At 39.9% G+C, this 26,661-nt stretch overlaps 1 protein-coding gene and 1 long non-coding RNA gene across 14 annotated transcripts in view; one reads left to right on the top strand and one right to left on the bottom strand.

The window, feature by feature from the left end:
- The window catches only part of NAV2 (neuron navigator 2), a 388,787-nt gene that overhangs the window by 189,197 nt on the left and 172,929 nt on the right, over positions 1 to 26,661 (top strand). The gene's annotated exons all lie outside the window — the stretch shown is intronic.
- The window catches only part of LOC113955974, a 30,366-nt gene continuing 8,479 nt past the window's right edge, over positions 4,775 to 26,661 (bottom strand). The window contains exons 3-4 of the long non-coding RNA XR_003530709.1: positions 8,931 to 9,019; positions 4,775 to 4,851 (exon numbers count right to left, since the gene is read on the bottom strand). This is a non-coding gene — a long non-coding RNA (uncharacterized LOC113955974). The remainder of the gene's footprint in view (positions 4,852 to 8,930; positions 9,020 to 26,661) is intronic.

The raw sequence follows: 26,661 nt of genomic DNA, 5'->3' as shown, positions 1-26,661 counted from the left end.
AAGAATAGTTCAGATTAAAGTGTGTTTTGGGTTTCTTGGCATCTGGGGTTTTTTTGCAGAGCTTGACTCCTATTGCTCAGGTGTGCAGTGCCCTGGAGTACTGTCCAGAGGTATTTGACTCATCATCCCTCACTCTACATGTCATTGTTTTGGGTGTTTATGGGATATAGAGAACAAAAAGAGGGGGGAAAACCTCCACTTATTAGTTGTGATTAAAAACAATTTTCAGGTTGTCACATTTGAACTGAATTTCCAACAAGCATGAGTTAAAATGTGAAATAAGAAATGTATTGCAACTGGAGTCAGTGGATAATTTCATATTCCGATTTTGTATTTAAGTTCTGAAAGACCTAGAATGTATTTTGCAGTTCAAGTCGTAATTTAGCTGTGTGAATAGAATTACACATAATACTGGAACTGATTTTAAAGATCAAAGCAACTCAGGTGTGTAACTTGCATTTGAGCAGCAAAGAAGATAGCAATGGGTTTTGCCTACCAGAAGAGAAATCCATCCTAAGCACGAACATGCTCAGTTTTAGAAGCCTACAATGATGGGTGGAAGCCAAGAAGATATAATTCCCCTTCCTCTTTTCCTCTACCACCTTCACTCAGGTTTCCTTTCAAGACTTGATGAAGGGTTAATGCCTCAGCCCTTCCCCTCCTTAGTGGATGTGCCTTATTAACCTTTTGCAGCTGGTTTCTTCTCTTTCCCAGCTAACTCAGCTCCTCCTAGTTAAACTGGGTGAGACTGGCTGCTGTTGCTAATGAGCCTTAAGAAGCTGCATATGGGAGCTGAGTGCCTTCCTTCTCCTCCCCAGGGTATCCCCACGGCAGGGAAAGTTTGTGTGGATCATGAGCTTGCACTGGAAGAAGCAGGAGGCTTCAGGTAGGTGTTCCTTCCAGAGGGAACCAAGAACAGATTTCTAGATTGTTGTGCTGTATAGAACTGGCAGGGTTTATGGTTTATCATGTGCATTTAAATGGATTAATATCTTGTAGGTGAAACAACACATGGGAGAGAGATTGTTAATGTCAGATAGTTGGTTTAAAATAATGACTTGTTGGGTTTTGTTAAAACCCTTTTTCTAGCCTCAGCTCAGGTAGGGGTGATAACCCCTAATGGAGACCTGGGTGTTTGTGCCATCTCTTCAGTAACTGCTGTGGAAAAAGCTCATTTAACAGAAAAATTGTCATAGAGAACAGTGGCTACAATGCAAATTATTGAAGGTTTTACTTTTTTAGGATCATATAAAATGTTTTTTGACTTGGTTAGTGGGTTAATCCATGAAGGCCACAAGTCTGGCTGGTGGGGGGAACGCACCATTGATCTTTATGGTGCAGGAGGTGGAAGTTACTGATGGTCTGGAGTCATTCAGCACTCAGGACTGTAAGTGTAGATCCATGACTCCTTTTTACCTATCTTATTGTAATTCCAGATGGGATATTGGTGAGGTCAGAGCAGAGATGTAACCTTATATGTGAATTTACCTACGAATATATTCTTTCCACTGTTCAGTTTTAAAAAACACCTCAGATTTGTTTACTAAACTACTGAGAAGTTTAGAAACTTGTAGTCCTGGGGTACTGGATGAGGCTTGATTTATTTTTGATTTACAGCATCATCATACAGTATAATGCCTGCAACTAGACTTGTGTTTGTATTGGGAATTAATTTCCTTATGCCAAGCCACCTCTTCCTCTTGTGACCTAACTCACTTATGTAGAGAACCCATTGAAATCTGGGAAATATAAGCCCCTCTTAGATCTAGCCTTCTGTTCAAATGCAGGCCTGGTGTATTTCTGTCACTTTCAGGTTATAAAAAAGTATCTTATTGGTTTTATTTTTGCTTTTCCATGTATCATGTGGTTTGGGTCATGTATGCAGTGTTTGGATAGGGAATTAGTGAAGTGTTGCATGCTCTGAAGGTATGTAGTAGCATTCCATAAGGATACTCCATGTAGTTAAAACACAGAAGTAATAGTGTCCTGTGGTAGCAAAAAACTATTAAGTAACACAGGTAATGACCCAGGGCCACATCTGCCCCCTTCTGAGCCAAAATACACAGAGGGGGGTCAGTTTGCAGAAGTCAGTGAATGTGATGGATACCTGCATGAGATAACTACGCCTTTTTCGCAGGAAGACAGGATTTGCCAGATTGGCAGTGTCAGTTGTAGGTTCTTGGGAGCTACTTAGATTGGACCCAGTCTTTGGACTATTTCAATGAGTAGGAATATCTGTGGGTGTCCCTTTTATTATAGATGGTTAGCCTGACACTGAGTTTAAGTTAAAAAAAAATCTCGGGGTAAGGCTGAGTTAAAGGAAAAAAATGAATAGAATAAGCAGTTCCTGCAGCTGGCTTGCTGTGGGATGGGTTAGCTGGGCTGCTATTGCCACCTGGTGGTGTTGGTCAGAACCGAAGCAGACCTCATTTTCCTTTGGTTTCCCGGATGAGTTGCATGGGATTAAGTAGCTGTTGTGTATCGATAAGATTTATTAATGATACACTTGTATTATAGATACATCCTTCAATGAAGAAAAAAAAATCCACAGTATTTTCTAACCATCGTTTCTTTTGGCCACAGACAATGTTTTAAAAAATAAAAACTTAATTTCTTTGAGCATTGTCAGATCCTGAATTAGCAGCAAGTTTTGGGTGAGCTGATTGCAATGTGTGAGAGGTAGTTCATGTGGGAAGACCTTTGGAGAAGGAGAAAAAGAGCAGCTGGAAGGACCTGAGCTGCCCACGTGGGTATTTGGTGGAAGAAGCTCTGCCTTGTTTGTGTGGAGACACATCCTATGAAGTCCACAGAATGGCAGGTATAGCTGCCATCACCGTGGTGCAGCTGAGGCACCTATAGGGATGGAACAACAGGTGATGTGATATCCTCCCGGCCTCGGAGCGTCCCCATCAGAAACAATCTGTGATTTGGTGACATATGGACACACAGTTAACATCTCTGAATTGCTTCAGCATGGTCCAGTCACTGCATTACCAGGACAAATTTGATTACCATAAGTGATCAGTGTCTTATCTTGCTGAAATTAGTGGATCATTATCAAATGATGACTTTTTTGCATGTAATGTGACTTAATTGTCCTTTCATTATGTAGAGTTTTATTGCAATCCTTTTAGCAGGGGAATACAGATTAAGTTGTAGTTATAAAGAAAAAAGGAGATCACTGTTCAGCCGCTCCTGTTGTGACAAAGCCACACTCTGTAGTTTAATCTGTAGGTTCTCTGTCTCTATGAAACATCTGCATCTGCTGGAGTATTTCAGAGCTTCCTGTTTTCCAGTAAAGTACTGGCGTAGGTTATTTGCTAAGAACCTTTCAGGCAGCACTTAGGGGCTACAATAAGCTTTTCTGTGTATTGACATTTGGTCTGGCTTGTGGTTGGTGTCTGACCTAAATGTGTCTTTCCCTCTGTTGCAGCTGCCATGAACAAAAATCTGTATTTTTGGGGAAAAAATGTAAATCATTAAAGTCACAAGCATTTGCTTGGAATTATGGCTGAGAAATTTAATGTGTTGTCAAGTTTTCCCTGGAAGTGTTCTAGGCCAGATTGGACTGGGCTTGGAGCAACCAGTTCTAGTGGCAGGTGTCCCCGCCCATGGCAGATAGGTTGGAACTGGATGGTTTTTAAGATCCCTTCCAACCCAAACAATAATGAAAAGCCACCATTTTAATAGGGGGGGAAATATCTCTGAATCAGCTATACTGTCCTTATATGTATCATCTCTGGGCTTCCAAAGAAGCATCCCAGGACTCCCTATGTTTCTGAGGCATTGGGTCCCAGAACACCATTAAGTTCAAAAGAACCAGCACCCTGGCACCCCAGCAAAGCATTACCCAGTGTGAGGGAGCAAATCTGTGCTGGTAGCAAACCAGATATAAGAACTTGGACTTAATGTATAGACTCCTTAGACACTTACATGGGCCACTTTTTATAATTCTGACCTTTCTTCTCCCATTAACAAAGTCCTTTCTCCATTTGTTTTTATCAATACAGTTAATAAGGTAGTGTGAGCCAGTTTTAACAGGACCTGAAATATGTCTAAATGGTTCCCCTCGTATACAAAGTCCTTTCCCTCATGAATATCAAATGCTGATTTCACTTGGCTCTTTCAAGCCACCTTCATGCTGTATTTTTGGCTGCAGGAGACCATTTTGACCAGAAAGCATAGTTATTTTGTGACTTGCTGTTCTGTATTGTTATTAAGGCTTATTATATTTCTAGGCTTATGAGCAGTAATCATAATGTTGCCTAGAAGCGGTTAAACCCACAGAAAGCAGAACAGTTTTTGTCAGTCAGTTGTTAACAATTTCAGTTATTAATATTCCCTGAAATGGAAGCCAGACCTTATTTCTCATGTGTGATGGCTGGTTTTTTTCTTTCTTTCTTGTTCATATGTGCTTAATCCTCATAGTACTTGGAAAGTGAATTGGATCACAGTGGTATAAATGCTGCTTACAGTGATTCCACGTGCAGTGAAAAGGGACAAAAAGAAATTTTTTCTTTTTTTTCAGAAAAGACTTTGTAATTAAATGTTTCTCGTCTTTTCTGTGGTTCTGCCAGCACACCAGAAGGTCTTTGACGAGCAATTGTCCTCCCCAGTCCTCCTGTGGACATTACCTTACTCTCCTTCATCTCAGGTTCTGCTCCCTGGATGCAGCAGGCAGAAGATGGTGGCACAAAGGTGGTCACTGGAGCTGGGTGCAGGATGGGATTTTAGGTGGGTGTTAGAGCCCTGGTGAGTGTGGGGCTTCTCAGCTGGAAGGTGGGCAGTGAGTGGAGTATGGGCACTCCCAGGACAAGTAAGAGTCATCCTGGTGCTGCAGCTCAGAGAATACTGCAAGATGAAGGTTTATTTGAGCTATCTATGACAGGTAAAAGCAGATTGAAACGAACTTATTTAAGGACACTTTTGTTGTGCTTGCCCTTTAGATTTAAAACCCCTTAATGAACCTTTGTAAGGGAACAGCATCAGATTGAATGTTTCAGATGTAGAACAATGGCTCGGTTCCCCAGCCTGTGCAATCTTACCTGCATTGTTCAATTTAACCAAAGAGGTCTCTCGCTTTTTATTGTTCAGGGATGTTCTGTGCCTATGAGGGAAGCACAATGCATTTCCAAACCATGTAAATAGAACATAATTTTTGGAAGGCATCCTGAGACAGGTATCCCTTTTTAGCAAGCCCTCTTCTTTCCTCCTTTCATTCCCATTCTTGGGACTTCGATGAACCAAGCCTCGAAGTTTCCCAGTCCTTGGTAATGCTGTGGTGCAGTTTTCAGAAATGCTTCCCACATAGCTCTGGGTTTGGGAGAGCTGTGCTGTAATCTGCTGCAATGGTTACATTGGTTTAGGTTGGATGTTAGAAAAAGGTTCTTGCCCAGGGAGTGGTTGGGCACTGAACAGGCTCCCCAGGGCGGTGGTCAGAGCACCAAGGCTGGCAGAGCTCAAGAAGCATTTGGATGCCACTCTCAGGCACATGTTGTGACTCTTTGGGATGGTGCTCTGCAGGCCTGAGAGTTGGATTTGATGATCCTTGTGGGTCCCTTCCAGCTCAGCACATTCTGTGAATGGTCTCTATGGTGGTGGTTTGCATTGCAGAGCAAAGGTCAGTGGAATGCTGCTTCTTTTGGGCCAAGTGCTTGGAGAGTAAACCAAGCAGCATTAATAATATTTATCTGCAGAGGAAAACTAATAATAGCTTGTTCTCAGGTCTATTTATTTTTACTACTCACACCAGTGAAGTGCTGTAATAGTAGCAGCAGCAAGTCGTCTTTTTTTTTTTCCTTGGTCTGTGATTTGAACTCTGTGTAGCAAGAGTAGGGCTTGGAAACTAATCTTGTTTTCAGAGGCTGGTTGCCTCTGAAAATAACATTATGCTCACAACTAGCACATTTTAGGATACTTGAAGCATAGTTTGACACTTTTAAAATCTGTTAATTAGCTTAAAAGTAGTATTAGAATCTTCTCTTTGGGGGCATGGCTTGACAGCAGTGCAAGAGTTCTTAATAAAAATAAGAAATGTTTAATTTCATGTAATGAAACAGGTATGATTCTTTTATATCTTGCAGCTTATGTCATTGCTAGTTACACAAGTTGAATATGTATGTGAAATGCTAAATTACATGGTCAAACTTACATAGGATCTGACTCTTCTTTGCCTGTATCTTAATTGGATTTTTCCTTTTTTTTTAGCCATATAATGGCTAAAAGGTACATTGAGAACAGACCAGCAATAATTTTTAGTACTAATATATAAGCTAATTAGGCACACAAGTAACGTGAAATGGTTCAATTTGGGGGAGAAAGTTGCCTTGTATTCTAATACGACTTTATAACTGAAAACCTATTAACATCAGCATTTTGTCTGGGATTCACTTAAACAGTTATGTTCTTAGAGAGGCATCTCACGTTAACTTAGTAAAGGCTAATTATTGTGCTCAAATCAGACTGGACTGCAGGTCATCGTCTAAATTTGGCCAATGTAGGGAGCAAATTAGAGTAACCTGCACTTCTTTGCCACCATCATGAAAATATAGACCAGCTCCTCTTAGAGCGACTTGAATTGCAGTAAGACTGGTTTTGACATTCATGGGATCAGGATGTGCTCTGTTCATTACTGCAATATAAAGTGAAATCAGCAAAATACTTCTGGTTGTTTATAATGGGGCATGCTGTAGCTTTTTTCTATTTATACACTTTATCATATTTTGAGATACAAAAAAATAACAATACCAGGCAGTAAGCCATGGAAGTAATCCTTAATGATGATAATATATGGAAGAATAAGATTAAATTAAAAAACTATATTCATAGCTCTGTGCTATTTTACTAATCCATCAAAAATATAAACCAAGTTTGTAGTCGAGTTTTTGTGTTTATTTTCAAGCAAGTGATAATCCCTTTAGAAGACCAGAAGCATTAATGAGGTATCAACTTCAGGGACTAGAAAAGGTTTTCTTAGATAAAACTAGTTTTCAGGACCCCTGTCTAGGCAGCTCATCCTTTCTTTACCCTTTAGAGAAATCTCTCTTTTAAAGTAGTAGGAATATGTTGAGATTTGGCTCAATGCATCCAGCATCATGAATAAGAATTTGCATTTCTATTTCATACAGCCTAGAGCACTCTTTCATGATAAATATCAGCATCTTCCTGTCTTTTATTGTCATTAACATTTCTGTTTCAGTCCTCCATTTCAGAGGACAGAGCAGCTAAGGAATGTCTTTCATTGCTTTCTAGTCTGCTGCAAACTCTTTTGAGCTTGAATGGATCTTGATTCCTCCCCCCCTTAGTTGATAAGATTGATGATATGACAGGATGAGAATTGAGATAAAATTTGAAAGCAAGTGGCAAGTATAATTTCAAATATTAAAAAAAAAAAATAAAAGCAGGCAAATTTCTGGTAAAATTTGTTTTCCAGTAATGGACTTAATTTATGATTTATTTTTTTTTTCCCCTAAAAATGACCTTGAAGAGCAGGGAAATACATGGAATTAGAACTAATTCCTTGTTACTTCTGCTGTTATCAAACAGTAGTGCAGCAGAGGAGGTGAGAGGAAAGCAGCTGGAAGGGAGACACAAAAAGGTAGAAGTAGCCCAGACAATTAGAGAAGTTTTTGCTTCAACAGGCTAATCTTTTAAGATATTAAAGTACTATGGAATGGTACACTACAGTGTGCTTCAGTGTGCTTTGAAACTCTGTTATTGCACATCTTGTATGCACATTTCAACCCTGCTTTTATCTTTATAGAGTTCAAGAGATTATCAAAGGAGACATGCATTGTGCTCTTTCGTTAAGGCTCTAATTATTTAATTCCTTGTATCTTTGTTTTGTAATGTCAAAATTAGTGCTATTCTGGCCTCAGTCTGCCATTCCTCCATGACATGCACAAGTGTTACTCTGTGAAAAGAGGAAAAATCGGTGCATTCAACTCTGAAGACTCTGGGTATGCAGAAGAAGAAGAAATCATTTCTGCTATGTATGATCATACCAAGTAATAGTGTTTTTCACAACAGTATTCCCTGTATTAAAACAAACAAAAAAAACCCCCCAAAACACACAAACCAAATAATGTGTTTCTATGTTTCTCACTATAGTCTAGTTTTTTAAGCTCGGGTTAAAGGTTCACTGAGGGTACAGAACACTTATGGGAACTTCTAAAAATCCTTTTTGGCTGGGCTACTCAATGAAGTGTAAATTTATCCAGGGGAGCCTTGTTAGCAATTTGACCATCCCTAGCACAGGACCAGGGTTTTTCCTCTGTTTCCACGTGTCCAGTTATTTCTCATGTGTGGGCTTTCAATACCAACTGTTGCGCAGCAGCTGGGAATGTGCCTTTTTCTAGTTACAGGCCTCCACTAAGAGCTTTTCTTCACCATTTGACTTGACATTTCGGATAAGAGATGAGATCTACCCCAACCGTCCTGTCCTTGGCAGTGTTGGTCCTTGACCAGCTCTTCCAGAGTAAGAAGTATTTTTCATGAAAATACTAGACTGCTTTTCATAGCCTGTAGTTATATCTCCAAATTGTTGTCTGCAGAGGAAGGATTATGGTTAATGACTGAAAGGGAGATGGTGCATCCCTGAAGTTGTGTCATCTATGCCTTAGAGGCGGGGGAAGGGGGCACACAGAAAGTGATTCCCTGGGTTTTGCAGCAACTCTCTCCCTTCTCTTGGTTGAAAATTGTGTAACTGTTGAAAACAGGAAAACTGTACAAGGTTGCCCATGATGATGGCAGCTGCTGACTCAGAGCCATGCCATGAGCAAAGCAAGATAATACTGAAAGCTTTCAAAGATGGCACTCTAATAAACAACCAAAAACTAATGGGATGATCCATTAATAATCCCTATTAATCCATTAACGTTGTTCCATGTCATTGTCAACAAGCTTGGAACAAGCCTGGGCATTGTACTTACTTGTTTAGAGTTGAAGATGCAAGTTCGAAAGGCAGTGCTGAAAACTTCAGTGTGAGGAGAACAGCCCCATCCAGAAGCTTCTGTGGACGCTGGAAATGTATATTTGAACTCAAATTACTTGGGAAGGCTCTAATTATGGCATTCCCATCAATAGTAAGTTAACTACAACTTTTATAGGCAAAGTACTCTATGGCATCAATTCTACATAGAATCTTAGAATGGCCTGGGTTGGAAGGGACCTTTAAGATCATCCAGTTCCAAGCCCCCTGCTGTTATCAGGGATACCTTTCGCTAGACCAGGTTGCTCAAAGCTCCATCCAGCCTGGTCTTGAACACTTCCAGGGATGGGGCATCCATCACTTCTCTGGGCAACCTGTTCCAGTGCCTCAGCACCCTTGCAGTAAATAATCTCTTCATCATATCTAGTCTAAACCTACTCTCTTTCAGTTTGAAGCCATTCCCTCTTGTCCTGTCATTCCATGTTCTTGTAAAAACTCCCTCTCTGTCTTTCTGTAGGCTCCCATCAGGTCCTGGAAGGCCACAATTAGGTCACCCCTAATAAATGCAGCCTTTTAGACTTTACGAGTCATTATACATTTAAGTATTTATATATTATATGTATGCGTACATAATTTCATAATATAAATTTCAACTGGAATCTACTGTATAGGCTGTTTGGTTCACATAATTTTGTGCTCTGGAGTTAGCAACCACTTCATTTAAGTTGAAGGTGAAATATAAAGGGAAAGATTTTGGCAAGAGGAACTGGTGGATGCTAGTTATTATCAAATGTTCCAGATAGCTAATCAAGGCTAGGAGTATCAGGTATTTTTAATTAAATTTTAGTGTGCATTCTTTCATGGGGCAGGTTTCAGAAGTTATGGTGAGGGATGCTTTGTTAGTACTGAGCAGCTTTATCTACAGACTCTAATTGAATCACTTTTTCATGCTGTTGTGCATCCACTTAAGAAGGATTGCTTACTTAATTATAAATTATTGTTGGTGTTAAGGGCACTTGGCAAAGACTCAGCAGAAACAGAGCAAATAAGACTTTTCTGTCTGTATTTTAGTCTGCCTATTAATATGAATCAAGAATTAGTCTCAAATATAGTAAGTCAATGTATTTTTGTTTGATGTCAGTGTTATTTTTTTCTACAGAAATGTTTGCCAATAGTTTTTAGACTTTAAAAGGAGATGTTTCCATCCAGGTTTTATTGAGTGTTATCTCCTGGGGGGAAAAAGCTGATTGAAGAGGGTTCTTAGTTGCTAAATGACTTTCTGTGCACAGTAGCACTCCATGGTGTGTTCTTCTATAGCTGTTGATTGTATACAGAATGATTTGTCATGGACATGACTGAACATAAAGCAGCTGGTAGCTCTGTCTATGCAGTTGGACAAGGTTCTCTTCACAAATGCTATCAGTACCTTTAGAAGTATTGTCTTATTTTTTCTTCTGCCGTTGCTTATCTGAGAAGGAAAGCAGAGGTTTCATTGCATTTGTGAAATGGCAAAAAGCTTAAACAATGTTGTTCTTCACTAATACTCTGATTTCCCACTTGCTTTTTTGGGGTACGTGATAGTTATGTCTTTCTTTTTTTACTAATACAGTTTCACTGTTGAGTTTTAGTTCAAGTGGCCACAAAAGTTCTTTAATCCTGTGTAAGTAAGCCCTCTTTCCACAGACAGATCTTTGGCCTTCAGAGGTGACCACACAGAGTAGGAGGAGGAGAGGTCCTTGGTCTCTTTATTTTGGTCAGTAGAATAAGGCTCTGTGTGTGGATGTATGGTGCATATGGCTTATAAAAAGACATGTAAATTTGGAGATCTAAACATCTTTGGTGCCTTATAGTGCCTGTAGAACAATGTCTTTGGAGAAGCTGCCTTCAATACCATTCATCAGCATCCTATTCCTTCAATTGTTGAAAGCTCACCAAACTTGATAATTATTCTGTGCTCTTTTACATGTTGGGAAACTGGGTGCAGGGCAAGTCAGGCCACAGAGCTGGGAGTGTGGGCTGGGATTACATTCAGAAAGTTATAATCCAAAGACAACACTGCCCTATGATTTTTGGAGGAGGATCCATGGGTTTCCCAGGCAAAGCTGACTCCTGGATTATTGTCCTTTTCAGACCTTTCTGAGATAAGTTTCTAATAATTTTATTTTTCAGTGTCAGAGGTTCTCTAGTGATGTTGGGCTATGACCAAAGCTAGCAAGAAAGTTACTTTTAATAATTTCTCACTTCATATCATTTGCTGTAGTGAGGAAACAACTAACTGCCCTGATTAAAGGGTGCAAAGGATGAATAGTGAGTGGTACTGTAGTGGCATAATATGTTTGGTGATATTAGTGCTTGAGTAAGGGGGTTTCTCCTTTTTTCTCATATACCTGACAACAGTGAGTAAAACTGAATTGCTTGTTTACATCCCCAGCTCAGGCAGGGCCCCACTGGATCCTCACTGAGATATAATTGCATGAGTGGTATTACAGTATGTACGTTGTGAACAAAATATTCTGTCTGGAAACTTCTACAAGTACACAATTCCTGTTGTAAGCCATGTCTTTGCTTGTGCTCTTGGACAGTGAGCTGAAGAGAGGGAGTGTTGCAAGCCACGGCTATGGGGTGAGGGTGGTTGGAAGAGGCTCCTTTAGTGACCACTTGGGCATACAGGTCCCTCAGACCACAATGGGAACTTACTGCTCTCTATAGACTGAATGGCCTAGTTAATAATGTCAGCATTGCTTAACCAGTGGATAGGCAGTGTACTGTTATTTTTGTTACTTTGTTAACAGCTTTTTCCCCCCCCAGTACATTGTGTTCTGAATCAAGAAATTAATATTTTAAAAAAAAATCTCCCAGCCCCCCCCTCTTTCAACATGCACTTTTGAATACAAGCAGCGTGGAATGGAGGAACGGGAAGCTTTCCACTACTTTTCTATTCTTTTGAATATCTGAAGATTGTTGTATGTTGCATTGGGTTGCTGGGAGGAGCCAGGTGATAGTATAGATTCGAGGCTGGTAGTAACAGTTAGCTGACTGATACACTTCCACAGGGAACTTAGAAACAACCTTTGATGATAAAGTGAGACAACAATAAATGTGATAACTCACTCTGCTTCCTCCATAAAACAGTCCACATGACTTCTGCTGAAGTGCTTTCATTTTTTAATTAGTTCATGTTATGGTCTCATCATGTTTGCCCTTACTCTTTTCTGAGTTTGAGTTGTCTTGTGATCTGCATTTTTCAGTCCGTGAGTCAGTCTTGCGGCTCTTCTCTGAAGCCTCTCCAAAGGGTAAAACCATTAAACTATTACACAAACAGCATTAAAGCCAGTAGGTGATAAATCCTATTCTTGTTTGATAACCACCTGTTCTTATGTACAAGTATTGCATCACCCCTCTAACCATAGCACCCTGATGGCACGTCATGTCTGTGGTGCTCTTTCCAGATGCGCTGAATTCATGGAGAGTCCTTTGCTCTGTGACATTCTTAGTTGCTTTTGTTACAAGATTTCATTTTCTGTTTTGAAACATCTTTTCATGGTTCTAGTCAGCATATATGAGTTTCTTTAACTTTGATCTTATTATTTTTCATCATTTACTTCTCCCATTAATGATGTGCCACCAGCGAATTTCGTAGCTGCTTCATGCCCCCTCCTAGGGCTTGCTCAGAAAAGTAAGGCTGAAAATGATTCCTGTGAAACACAGTCAAGCTGCTTATTTTCTTAATGACAATTTCCCAGTTATCCTGTATTTTTATACCAGTTAACTCCTTTTCAGTCCATCTGATTTTTACCAGGTTGATTTGTTAAGAGCCTCCTCACAGAAGCACATCTGCATTATCGCTTTCACAAGCTTCTGTGAACTCAGTGGAAAATCCAGTTTAACAAGGCATGTTTTCCAGAGAAGGATGCTCATTTGCCAGTAATAATACTGTCTGCCTCAGCTGTTGGTTAATTGAGTTTCTATCTCTCATTTTGTACTTCTTTCTGGGACTGGTGGGAGGTTGTGTCTGTGACTATCAAGGCCATCTCATTTTCTTGGAACTGGTACCCAGCACAAGCTGTCTCTGTCCTCCAGAACCTACCAGCCACTGCTGACAATCAAGATTAACCTATGGGTAGCTCCTTCATTGGGTTCCTTAACACTGCTCAATACAAGGCATCTTATCTACTGGTTTAGAAAATGCTGAATTCAAAGGTTGCTGTTCAACACCATTTTGAGGGTTTTTTTGGAATGAAAGTTGTTGTTTGGCATCTGTTATGATTCTGTGAGCTAGGCTCCTCTCCCACATCATGCTTAGCAAAATATTGTTATTGACAACTTCAAGATTTCTAAGAATTCAAGATTTTAAATGGTAGATATTTCCATTTTGTAAAGCATGAAAGGAAGACCTATGCAGTTATTGGCATATAGTAAAAATAAATAAAAATCCAGCTTTCAGAGAACAGAAAATTTTAGTCTTTCTGACCAAAATGCATTGAGAAGCAGTAATAAAATTTTCTAATATGCTTTCTTTTCCAAATAAAAAAACATAACAAAATGTGCATTAAAAAGCAAAAGTAATGGGTAAGTACAAGAGCGTGACTTTGTTTAATGACTGTGGAGCAAGCTGTTAGCACACATATTTTTCATAGGCAAACAATGAATTATTAGTGAACGGATTTCCCCAAGCTTTCTTTATAGTAAATGTTGCACAGACAATGACTGTGTGCACTGAGTTCATTCATAATGTCTCCAACACCTGTTTCCTCCTGTTTTTCAAACAGTTTTATTTGGAAAGCGTTGGGAACTGGAGTTATGTCTCGTTAGAGCATGGGCTTTGCTTGGGACACATGTTTCTGTGTCATTGAAGACTCACTGGTGAATAACAAGCATATTGTTCAGCACTTTAATGGGGAAGTTTAGATGCCCATTAGGGCTGTAAATAATGTCCTTTCCTGAAGGTTCAACTTAATATTGACCCCATGCCATCATGTACATGCTGTTGAAGTTCATAATAAAGCCTTAGAGAGCTTAGATGCTTTATCATTAAAGAATTCAAATATAAGCAAGTATCTAGTCCTTGTTCCCTTTTGAAATTGGGCATTGTATGGGAAAGGCATCTCCTGGATCTGTCAGCACAGCAATTGCGGAGGAACTCCCGCCGTGATGCTGCCAGGGGGCAAGAGGTCATGCAGGGATTTTACCAGCTTCAATCCCAATCTTATCTCTTTCACTCTGTTGTGGGAGACTAAAAGACAGATAGGAGGATGAAAGAGAGTTCCAAAGTCTTACTTTTTAATGGAAGAAATAAATTCTGGTTACACCTGGCAACACTATCAGAACTCAGGGGATCTTCATCCCAAATCAAGGCTGGCTTAGGAAAATCCATTAAATAAAAGTGTCTAAAAGCAACACAGATTTTAGTTAAGGATATTAATTAGCTTAAAAAGTGATTGGGAGGCATAGAGCTTATGCTTTAACCTCAGGAGCTTTGCTTTATTAGTATTTCAGGCTGATTACGTGCAAGTGTCTCTGTCCATGTTCAGCACGCTTAGCTGGCCCATAAAGGATAAAATGAGAAAATACTCAAATCTGAGCCACACTTCAGTTAATGTAAAAACAGACAGCAAACTGTATTCAAAGAAACAAGACTGATTGGCTGAAGAGTCCTTCCATCCATGTCTGGTCTTTTAATCTGCCTGTTTGTATCAGGGGCAGTTTGGCTCTACCCTGTTCCCTGGGCCCCAAAAATGGAGTTTTCCTTGTGATGGTAGACAAGAACCTTCCATTTTCTGAGACCTCTCCTTTGTTTCTTGCGATCCCTGATTTTGGGACCAGGTTGAGTGTTGAATGAAAACATTTGGCAGCTCAAACTGGCAGAGCAGATCATCAACAACCTTATAAGAGGCTTAGGAGATGTCTGAGGCGACACTGACTTATGCTGTGGGTTGTCTTGGCCCTTTCTATGGGCCGTAATCCTGCAAGTGTAAAGCTCCCTGTGTCTCAGGTCCCTTGTTTTTTTGCCTGAAGTCGGTGTGTTTTTTGGAAGCACAATGCAATCTTTGAGTCAGGATATTTAGCCAGGTGCTAGCAGGTTGATGGGAAGCCCTTGTGGTGCTCCCACTGTGTCAGCAGCAGGGAAGGGACAAACTTAAAATCAGCGAGGAACATGCACTGCAGGCACTGGCAGCTCCTCCAAGGTTCTAGTAAGATGCTCTTAGAAAATCCTTCTGGCATCACACCCAGACTTCTCCCTCCCAGTGCACGCATTCATTCACTCATTCATGAGTCTGTCAGCAGGTTATTGTCTCAGCCTGTGACCCTCCTGAGGACCATACATCTTATGTTCAAGCCCTCAAATGGGCTGTGACCTTCTCCTCTTTTGAATGTTGTAGGAATGACCTTTCAGCAGGGTACTTGCTTACGTAGATGACTGACTGGGAAGATTTGACTGTGCTAGGGCTTTGGTCCATGTTGGTCTGAAGGGAAAGAACAAGAGTTCTTTATTCTCAGGAAGGGATTCAAATTTTATTTCTGTGGTTCAAAGGTAACCTGTATGCATAAAGTCTTAAAATGCTTTCAACATGCAGCTCTTTCTCTATCTGTAGCTATTCAAGCTACCAAAATTGGTAGGGAAATTCTTTCTACAATGAAGAAATATTATTGTTTCAATAATTATTCCTTCTTCTTTACCACTTAAAATAATAAATTAGAACAGGAGAACAATTAAAGACTCAAGGAACAAAATCCAAGTCACAGAAGCATAACTGTTAGGGAAAAGACTTCAGTGAAAAGATACATGTAGGGTTTTTTAATCAAAAAGGGTATATGCAGAATTTCAAATATCTATTTACTGATTTATTCTAGTATTTCTTCAACATCATACTGAATGGATATGTGAAACAGCTGGTAAAATCATACAATAGGGCAATTTTTAGCTAAGACAGGGATCGGTTTGGGTAAAATTTAGTCCTTTTAAAATGGTTCAGTATCTCTTTACTGGATTATTGAAGGATTTAACAATTAGAAAATAATGTCAAGCTGCTCATGGGTTCCAGGTCTGTTAGCCATGAGTTATGCCTGCGGTCATTTCTTGCCTCCCCTCCTGCAGCCAGCGGAGTTATCTTCATGTGACTTAAAATTTATATTCGGAGAGAGGGCGTGAGAAGGGTGGCCTGGGGAATTCCTTTAAATGTGTTTTAATTCCCCATGTTTCCCTGGTCTGGCAAAACCAAAGCCGCCAAAGAAACCACCCCCCAAGCCCAGGCTTGGAGAGCTGCTGGGGTGCATGGAGCTGCTGCTGGAGCTGCTGTGGCCTCCTTCTCCCCTGTGGGGCCCCTCATTTATCAGGTATAGCATCTTCTCTAGAGCAGAAGGGTGAGGAGCAACAGCCAAGTGCATGGCTCCCACTGGTGATTTCATAGGACCTTGGGCAAGAGCAGGCATGAATCTTCCCACGACTGAGTATCTTGTCTAGACTGCTATGCTGGGCAAGGTGCTTCAGAGCAACAGAGGAGAGATTTCAGAAGGATCCAAGAGAGCAGCAATGGAATAGGCTGGCATTTACGAAGATATTTAATAGCTGTACCTTAAATACAATGTGGCAAACTGTGATATTGATTACCGTTAAGTACTGCTCTTCTGGATATAAAAAATAGTCTTACTAATTCTTATAAACACTTACTATTCTCTTGTTTATGCTCATTAAGCTGACCTGTGATGTTCCACCTGTTGAATCATTTTTAAGGCAAAATATTCTCCCCTTTCACTGGGGACAAGCCTAGTCCTTTCCCACTCCTTCAGGCTTAAGTATAAACCCAAGTCTGCGTGGGAGCAGCCCAGATTGCACCAAATAAAAAAATATAGAAATAAATAAAAAATTATAGAACAAGGCAGCTTTAGTATCTGAGCTTTTAACAGAGTCAGCTTGTCAAAATGGGGAGCAATTTCCAGTTGTGCTTTAAGATGTGCCTGATACCTTTAAGTATCATCCTAAAACTCGGGTTGGCACTCGGTTAATTTTCAAATGTTTCTTGGCGATATTTTCCCTTAATTCCCCTCTATCCCTGTTTTCCCTCTGGGGGGACGCGCACAAACACCCCCTCCCCGAAGGGGTTAAGAGGATCCTCCCCCGAGCGGGGGCGGAGGGACCGCCCGGCCCCGCCGTGCCCGGTCCGGCCCCACTCGGCTCCCGGAGCCCGCCTGGGCAGAGCCCCCGGGATGGCCGGACCCCCGGACACTGCGGGGTAACCCCGGGCTGCGGCAGGTGCCGGCCGGACCATGAGCGTGATGCTGTGGCGCTGGGAGCAGAACAACAGCACCATGAAGCTGGTAAGGACCTCGGGAATAACCCGCTGGTTGAGGAAGATTTATCCTTGCCACGGTTGTCGTTGGCAAACGGGAGCTTTGGTCCGGATGAGGTGAATAAATACCTGGGCTGGCAGGGCTGATGCTGGACCGATGTGCTCTGCAAGAGGATGCTGTTTTACTACACAGTCGCAGCTGGATTTGTTACTCACTAATTCATCTTTTGGACTGTTTTAGGTCAGTTTGCGTGTTGTCTGATCTCTGTAGTTAAGCTAATTTAAAAGTAAGAACAGAAAACATCGGTTATGTGTGTAGCTCTTTCCCCTCACCTTCCTTTATTTATTGTCTTACTGCACGTTTTCTCCTTCTTGGAAGCGGTTTTCTCTCTTTGAGTTTTGCTGGAATAATTTTGTCGGCTGGAGTTTTGTTTGCTCAACAGCTTTTGTTTCTAAATTATGCCCCTCCCCCATTTTTTACCCCCCTTTTCCTTTCCTGAAAAGTAAAATAACCCACTGCACCCTGTAAGTATAAAGTGTGTGGTTGCTCTATTCCTCCAGCATAAATGAGCTCAGGAAACCCACATATCTGCCTGTCTGCTTGAACTACTGCCCATACCAAGATATAAACTATGATCAAAACTTAGAGAGACTTCTCATCAGCAGCTTTTTTTTAAAGGCTATTTGATGTAAAGCATCTCAAGGCAGTGGCTGTCTGAGATAGCTTTAAATGTGTTTTTTCTGTCTCTCTGGCAGATTATTTAAACAAAGAAAATTACATTTCTATGCAGTTTTTAGAGGAAAGATTTATTTTCCTGAGAAATTCATAATAAAAACTAAAGATTTGCTTCAGGTCTAATCCTGTAGCCTTTCTGTGTGAAAATTCTGTTGAAATCCATGTGGGAGTTAAAGGTTTCCAGCACCTCTTCCTATCAGGATCTGCAATCAATGAAATTTATAGTGCGACTAGTAATGTAACAATCTCTGCTTTTACATACTTTCCTTGGAAGGAATGAGGTGATAAACACATGTTAGTGAAGGAGTATTCAGTGCTGGAAACAACGGCAGCCCTTCACATGGGATCAGATAGTTTTGGATATTTCACGCATGAGTAGCCCCTGCAATAATGAATTTGTGAGCTGGCAGTGGAAGTTGGCAGCTCTGTGTGGGGGTTACCCAAGCCTGGTTCCAGCTGAAGCCAAGTATTTTGGGAGGGAGGTTAAAGTGAGTCCTTTCTCCCTTTTCATATGCAAAGAGCCCTCCAGGAAACAGAAAGAGCTTATGTACGCAGGTGTATTACAAGGCCTTCCTATATACATTGGCTTTCAAACTCAGCCCCCAGTGGACTTTGCAAGCAGTGAACACCGGCAAGAACTGAGCTTATGGAATCAAGCAGAGAAAGAGATGTGAGATGAGAAATCCAAGTAATGCTCAGAGTGGAAGAAAACTGCTGGATTCACACACTCCTTGGGCAGGAAGAGAGAAGGATAAAATCCTTCACCCCATAATTTACTCCTGCCCCCCTCTGTCTGTCAACCAGCAGATATTTACATATTGCCTCTTGCAATTAGGGAATCAGAGAGATTACCCTTATGGGGCTGCCTCCTGCCTGCTGTGGTTTGCTGGGTGCTGGGACAGGGAGAGCTGTGGGTGCTCAGGCGGCCTGGCAGGGCTCTGCCTAAAATCCTCAGATGAACTCAGCTTTTTGCAGAGCTCTTCCTTGAGCCTTGGCTGGTCTGCAGTGATAAAGTACATCAAAGAAAGCCAGCTTTATAATATATAGATATAAAAATAATAATTTAAAAAGAATCTTCAGCGAAGTGAGTGTCACAATCAATATATCTGATGTTGCCCTTCTGCTTTCCCTCCTCTTTCCTTTGGTCCAGTGATGTTTCTGTGGAAGTAAGAAAAAAAAAATACTTGCCAGCAATAGCTTAAGGTGAGCTGATCATGGCTAGGTATGCCAAAAATAGCCAAATACATTCTGTGGAGAGTTTTGGATGGTGATGGCAAGATTCAGTTTGTGGTTGAAAGCATAAGATTCAGAGTGTGGAAGCTTAGGCTTTTTTTTCAGATTTGTAATATAGGGCTTTTCAGGCAACCAGGGATAAATCTCTTTGCCCCCAAACATCAGATCCTGCAAGACTTAGTTAAGTTTGTAAAAGTTGTGATGTTGCCGTAAGAGTGAAATGTAGAAATCAGTATCTAATTCTGCTGAAACTCAAAATATTACCCTTGAATAGTTTTGGGGGATGGTAGCCTAATTTTTATCACATACTACTATACAATCCATTCAGATGCCAACTTGTCATCTTGAATTACCTGCAAGGTTGCTTTACTCAGACAGTAACCAAGATAGCAGGCCCAGCAAAAAAAAAAAAAAAAGCTTTCTAAGGTATTGCCAACTCTTGGAAGAAAATGAATTGTTAGCTTGCTCCTGTTCATGTTGAGTGACTTGTGCATGCCTGATAAACTACTTCTTTTGACCCCAGAGTTCCTTATTCCTGGGCTTTTAAAAACTAATGTTTATTTTTGATTTTCTTTCTATTTTACATTGGAGACCAGCAAAACAAAATTTCAACATAGAATGTAAATCCTTCCTCTCTTTTTTTTTTTTGTTTACCTGTTATGAGTCATCCACACACCTTATGCAAACACCTTTTTTTAATGTAATCAAAACAAGGATCGTTCCCACTCAGTGTTTTATGGCTTTGAGAATTCGCAAGGGGTAAGGTATTGGTTTTGTGATGATTGAAGGTTGTAAAAAGCATATGATCCTTTTTCTTTATGCCAGATTCAAATTGTCCTGAAGACATCCTACAAGCCCCCAGCCTTGTAGCATGTGTATACAACCTTTTACAAGGTTTTTCCTACTATTATATCAGTAGAAACACATTAACTATCCTATCTGTATGTAACTGGTAGTAGATAACCTTTCCAAGGTGGATTTTCTTTTGTGTTTTGAGGTGTAGGTTTTTTTGTTTGTTGGTTTTGTTTGGGTTTTTTTGAGCCTGCAAGCAACTAATGAATGGAAATGTATGTATGTCTTCTCAAGAAGAAACATTCTGCATCCAACACGGAGTAATAAATGACCCCAGGATAAGGCTATATGGAAAGCTTTGTTTCTTTAGGTGGAGTAAAAGAAACTTGACTGAAGAACCACAGTAGCGTCACCAGGAGCTGTAGCATTTTGTTGTGAAATGTGCCATAAACAGTGGTGATTGAAAACCAGTTTTCAGATGCACAAACAAATTGTTACAATTTTATTTAAGGTAAACCTTTTTTAAGTTTATTTGTAGCTTTTTTTTTTTTTTTTTTTAGGAAAAGAGTAGCTTTTATCTTTTCTTATTTGGGATTAGATTTATGGGTTTTACAGAGCTGGAGAAAACTGAACTGAAGGCTGCTTAGCTTTCCCTGTTACCTTTATTCTTTCTCTTTTCAGTTTATAAAATTTGAGTGGTGCTTACTATTAAGCAGATATAATTCTGTTTTGACTTTTCTCTCCCTATAATTATTTTCTGTTTTGATTTTAACATGTTGAATAACACGAGAGAAAAGAAATGTGCATATCTTTGCATAAGCACTTTGTATATAGACACCTGTAACTTGTGAGCAGGACCAGATCGTCGTTTCCATGGCAGCAGACAGACTCTTGTTGTAGATGTACCTTCGTCTACATCCAGCCAAAATCTCATCCTGATTGCAAAGGTAGCAGTGTGAGGAGTATTTGCATTTGCTCAAGCATGAGGGCTGAGAGAGATGGAGGTTTCAAGCAAGGATGGTATTCCCTTCCTTGCCCTGCACGAAGAGATGCAAGGGGGGTGGAAAATTGCTCCTGCTGAAGGTCAGGAGGTGCAGAGCCATGTCTTCATCCCATGGGCAGTGGGAGATGGGATGGGAAAGAAGGGATGCCTCCTGCTCAGCCCCACCCTGAATGTGTGCCAGGAGGTGAATGGTGCCAACTAGTCCAGTACCAAAACCAGAGTTTTGCAGAAGTTAATGGGCCATAAGTTGAGTAAAGCACTGGACTTTTAAAAAATATTCTGACCAAAAATAAAAGCAAAATGGTGAGTTAATTCAAAATGTTCCCTGTGAAGAGAGCGTTAAAAGGTTTATCACTGTGTATAAAATTTCTGTCCTGGTTTACACATGACTTCTCCTTCTATTAAACATTTCCCTTTAATGCTCTTATCTCTATGTGCCTTCTGGGCTGATGTGTAGCATACAGCAAAGGGAACACCTTATTTGGAAGAAACACTTCATTTTGGAAGAGATTTTCAAGAGCTTAACTTAAAAACTGCAACAGAAGAATTGACTGGGCTGATAAGAGATTTGCAGAAAGTTATGATTTGATAAGCTAGCTGACTTAGCAATACTTTTCATTAAGTAAGGGAAAGAATTCCTGCAGTTCCCTAAGCTTTTACCATCTATATTAGTGATTTTATAAGCAGTTTATCTGAATCGTCATAGCATTATCTTGCAGCTGATATTGCCTTGATGTTGGAACCGGATCACAGCCTGTTACTGAGCTTTTCCAAGCCAAAAAGTGTGGAACCTCAGCCAGCTGTTAGATGTCTAGATCGAAGGCTTAGTTGCTGGCACTCTACAAAGATTAAAAGAAATAGCAAAGTACAATTCTGTGTTTCATAGGTTAGGATAAGTCTGAAAAATGCTATTGCATATAATCACACATTTCCCACACTTCTGTTTAATCACAGTTAGGGAAATGTTCTTTTGACACAGAAACCTGTACAGTGTGTTAAAAGAGCACACACATCTTTTTTCTGAGGATCAGTCAAGAGAGACAACACAACTGTGAACTGCAGCTCACAGGGCTGTGCAAAAGGCAAACTTATTCCTGACAGATATTCAGTAGAGATAAGGAGGTGTGAAAGCAGTGAAGCTACCAGGAGGCAGGAGAAGCCTCATCCAGAATGTTATACACAGTAGTGGAATCATTTATGAAAGATCAGTGCAAAGGGCTGTTGAGTTGGCCAAGGGCTGTTGAGTTGGCCAAGAGAAAGAAAAATCTGTTTCCTTGACATCCTAACCAGAAAAATAAGGATAATTGTGGGCATATGAGTATTCTCTGTAAAGACATCAAAATACAACAGTCTTCTTGTCACCACAGGCAGGAACTGAAACAAGGTCTCTTTCAACGGGGGAAACCAACATACTTTTTAGGAGATACTTAGTTCATTTATGACAATACTTGTATCATATACTTAGTTAAATTGCCAGATACGGGTACTGTGTGTGCATGCACATGCCAGGGACAACCCACCACAGTGTGCATTTCTGCTGTACAATATATAGATACTTAAATATTATAAAACTGTTGAATATCTAAAATTGTGTTAGAGTTCTTTGTTTTAAGTAAGGAGTTGATGTCATTACAGAAATCAAATGAACTAGAAAACAATTTTAATCACATTAAAATGATTTACAGTGCATATTCAGATATTTATATCTCAAGGTAGATGAACATGTTATAACTGTTTTGTTACAAACTGTATGTGTCACGTTCCAGTGCAGATATAATTAAAAAATCCTTATGTAAGGAGCTTTAGAAATACAAATCTAAAAATGTATGTAGACGCTATATGTTGCTTGGCTTAGAGTTTCTGAATTATTCCAGATTTATCTGTCTGCCTTAATTTAGAATTCAGGTGTAGAGATTTGAGCCTCATTTAATTCTGTTCTGTGATTATGGCAATAAACAGACTGGAAAGGGATTTGAGGTAGGTGATCCTTCAAAAAGCATTCCTGTTCTGGTACAGTATGTATTTTAGGAGTGCAACTTGATTTTAGTTTATTTACTTCCTTCCCTCATAGGACACTGAGGGAAGATGAAAAATTATATACAGTGTTCTAAAAACCTTATTATTTCTTTTACTCCCAATGGTATGTGGTTTTGTGCTAACTCTTGCTCTTATTGTAGATCTTGGAGGGATAGATGCAGATAGAGGGTATTTAATAGTGTGTGAGATAGATGGTTTATTTTTTTAATCAATGTCAGACTTTACTGTTTCAATGTACCGATTAATGCAACGGTTTCATCATTTTCTTGAATATGAAATCTTAAAACTAATTGCCTTGTGTTCTCTTGTTCTTCATGGAAAGCTGTCCCCAAGTTTTCCTCCAGCCTCATCTGCTCTGATACACACACAGCCTGTTCATGTGCATTTGGGGGTTTGATGCCAACATGTCTGTCAGCTGTTCTGCTCCTCTTCCCTAGTGTTCTTAGGCAAAGAATATCTTACTCTGAAGTCTATACAAACCTAATTCTTAGAGTTTTCTTTCGCAAGACTTCTTCTTAATTTTTCCAGGTCATCTTCTTCTAGTCTGAATTCCTCCTCCTTGAACATGGGTGGCAAGAACTATATGGAATGTTTCAGATGAAGTCTTACCAGGGCATTGTCTTAATTCTAATTTAAAAATTTTACATGTGAGTAAAAGTCACTCAGTCAACCAGTACTTGACATAAGGGCTATTTCCTTTTATAAGAAATCTTTGGAGGTTTTCTTTTCAATGACCTGGTAGATAACTTTGGCTGAGAATTCGACACCACTGGATTCAGTACAGGGCATGTGAAGAGACCAGCTTAACCTGAATTCTGGCTTGATTTTGGCAGAGGCTTCTAAAACCACGCAGGTGCTACCTTGTTCTCTTGAGCTCTGTGAAATGTGCTTTAGAATTCAGAAGGTAGAAATATTTGTTGTTTGATTTTGGTTTAAGGCACTGCAGTGGAAAATTTACATTAGGAGAGGATCTACACTACAGGATACCAGGATTTCTATGGATGAGATGTCTGGGAAAGATTTAGTCTGTTCTGACCTTTTATAGAACCATTTTTCTTCTGTGGCTAAATGTGGATTTAGGAGGCAAATTTATGTCCTTTGAAAAACGTTATTTAAATCTTGAGTAGATTGCCTGAAATAATTTGCTGAGCTCACAACCCTGTTGTATGAGGTGCTGCTGAAACATAAAGTGGCAGCTCTTGTCCTGGAGGTGTGTAGTATAAACATGTCTAAGAATTATTATCTAAATAAGACAAGGTGTGGGAGAAGTGACAGGCATAGAGAGAAGTAACAAGATTTACTCAGTGCTGAAAAAGTTCTTTTCAAGGAATAAGAGGAAATACACCTGCCATTCTAGGAACCTTAGTCTTTTGTAAATATGGCTCTTTTCCTGACATTTCAACACCCTATGTTTAAAGTATTGCAACTATTGCCTGGTTGGCTTTTTCCTTTGTTCAGAGAGAATAGATATATTTAATTAGGAACCCTGCCCTCATGTCCACATCCAGCTCTATCTCTATAAGCTGCCCTTAACTTATTAACAGCACAGAATGGCCTTTACTGCCAGGAGGGAAAGCCATCGGGCCTCTCACTTTCTTTAATGCATTTATATTGCATGGTGTGTGATTTTTTTTTTTCTGTTCTGGAGTCATCAGTTGCTGGGCCCAGTCCTGTTTCTACTCAGGTCCACAGCAAAACTGAAGAAGGTGTGTGATGGGGATGAAATGGGTGGTGATGGGACAATCTGAAATCATTGTTTTGGGAGAAGCAACTGTGAAAGTACTGTAATCAGTGGGTCGTATGGGACTTACCTGTACTGCTAAGCCCAGGCAACCTTCACGTGAGAGTTGTGGGGCCTTAGGAGACTTGTGACCTTGCACCTGAGATCATATCCTCCCTTGGGGCCTCCAAGGTGTTACTGGGGGGATGTGTGTGGTGACTCTCAGCCCTTTAGTGGTTTGGAGCTGTAGCTTCTCGGGTGAGGAATGGTGGCCACTTCAACATTAGAATATCTGTTTAAGGTGGTACCTCCAACTGTTGTTTCATAGATGCGTATATGAAAATCTATTTTGAAGCCTGGAGTTTATGAGAGGATAACACTGTACCACTGTAAACATCACCAATTTCCTCATGCAGAGAACCAACCTGACTCTGCGAAGCAAGCAAGAAATTTAGTATAGACTTGGGTGGGTGCTTGGGAGGCCGCCTTGTAAGATGATACATTTTGTATGCAGATAAAAGTACACAGAAATATATTGAGGGTCACTTTGAGCTAAAGAGAAAATGCTTAATAAATTTAGTTTTTACTCAGGAGGTAAAACAGTACCTTTAATCCAAACTGCATGAAAGGTTATTTTTTGTAAAGGTGCTTAATGTTAGGCTGACTATCCATTCAAAACCAAACATTTTTATTTTATAAAATAAAGATCCTTTAATGTAATTTTGAAAGCAGAGCGATTGGCTACGTGCGTTTAACAATAATGTGAATGGGGCCATGTGTTGGGTTCAATTTGGTGTCAGCTGTTCATTGCTGATCTTTGACTGGTTAATTTAATGGTCTCTGACATTTGCTCAACCAGCTTTTTTGTTGTGTTGGGGGTTTTTTTGTTGTTTTTTTTTTTTTTTTTTTTCTTTGCTGACAAGTGATTGCCAATGAATTGACTGATTAGAGAATAAGGGAGTCTTGAGATAGTGTAAAGCAGCATTTGGGGGCCATGGATCCTTCCCTAAATATAGGAAAGGAGAGGGAAATTTTTAACCCTGTGCAAAAGTTATTACTTTGTTAGACATCTGCTTTACTGATGCTAATTGTGTTTAATCCTTCCTGGAGGTGGAGACTGGTCTTAGGGCTAGTCAGTACTTTTATGAGGTCTGCCAGTTCTTAGCTGTGCTCATGGATATATCAGGCTGCTAATCTGACCTTTGGGATATTTGCTTTTTGAGACAAGCATCTGCAGAGAGTTGGGAAAATAAAATGTCGTCAGAGTGAAGCAGATGTCCTTGAAGAATGTGCATAGCCTTCCCTTATCCTTATCCCTTACCAGAGCATTGTCAAACATCATAGTTTATAAAGAGTAAACATAAAGGATCACACTGCAAACATCAACTCATTTAGACTGTCAGAATAATGTGCTGTTTACTACTAGTTATACTAAAAAAAGGAAAAATTGATAATGTAGAAATACAGAAACAGATGTGCTAAATATAGATATATTATCTGTAAATGTTTAATTCAGAATGTATTGCTAAGAGCTTATTTTCTGCATTATTGGTTTGCAAAACACTGGACAAATGTCAACATATAAAACTGCACAGATATTGCCCCTTATACAGCAGGCAAGTGCTAAAAGCATCTCCTTTGGACTGTGGCTTGACTTTACAAGCTCATGAGTCGATGGCGAAAGGTTAAGTCTGATTTAGAGTACCGCACATCAGCAGTATTCCATGCCCATATCATATTTTATACCACACAGACTCCTGGGTTTTTTTTCATTCTGCTTACTATCTCAATATCTAAGATTGATCGTTTTTCACGTAATCCCAATTTTTAGCAGTTATTGCTTAAGATAGTTCATACTCAATAATTATTTCTTTGGTTAACTGTATTGTAGTAGTAAATTTTTCCCTTATGCATGAATAAAAT

Source organism: Corapipo altera, unplaced genomic scaffold, assembly GCF_003945725.1.
Source record: "Corapipo altera isolate COAL_440 unplaced genomic scaffold, ASM394572v1 RXGC01000072.1, whole genome shotgun sequence".
Classification (NCBI taxonomy): Eukaryota; Metazoa; Chordata; class Aves; order Passeriformes; family Pipridae; genus Corapipo; species Corapipo altera.
The sequence above is the reverse complement of the archived record's forward strand: the minus strand, read 5'-3'. Positions and strand labels throughout refer to the sequence as shown.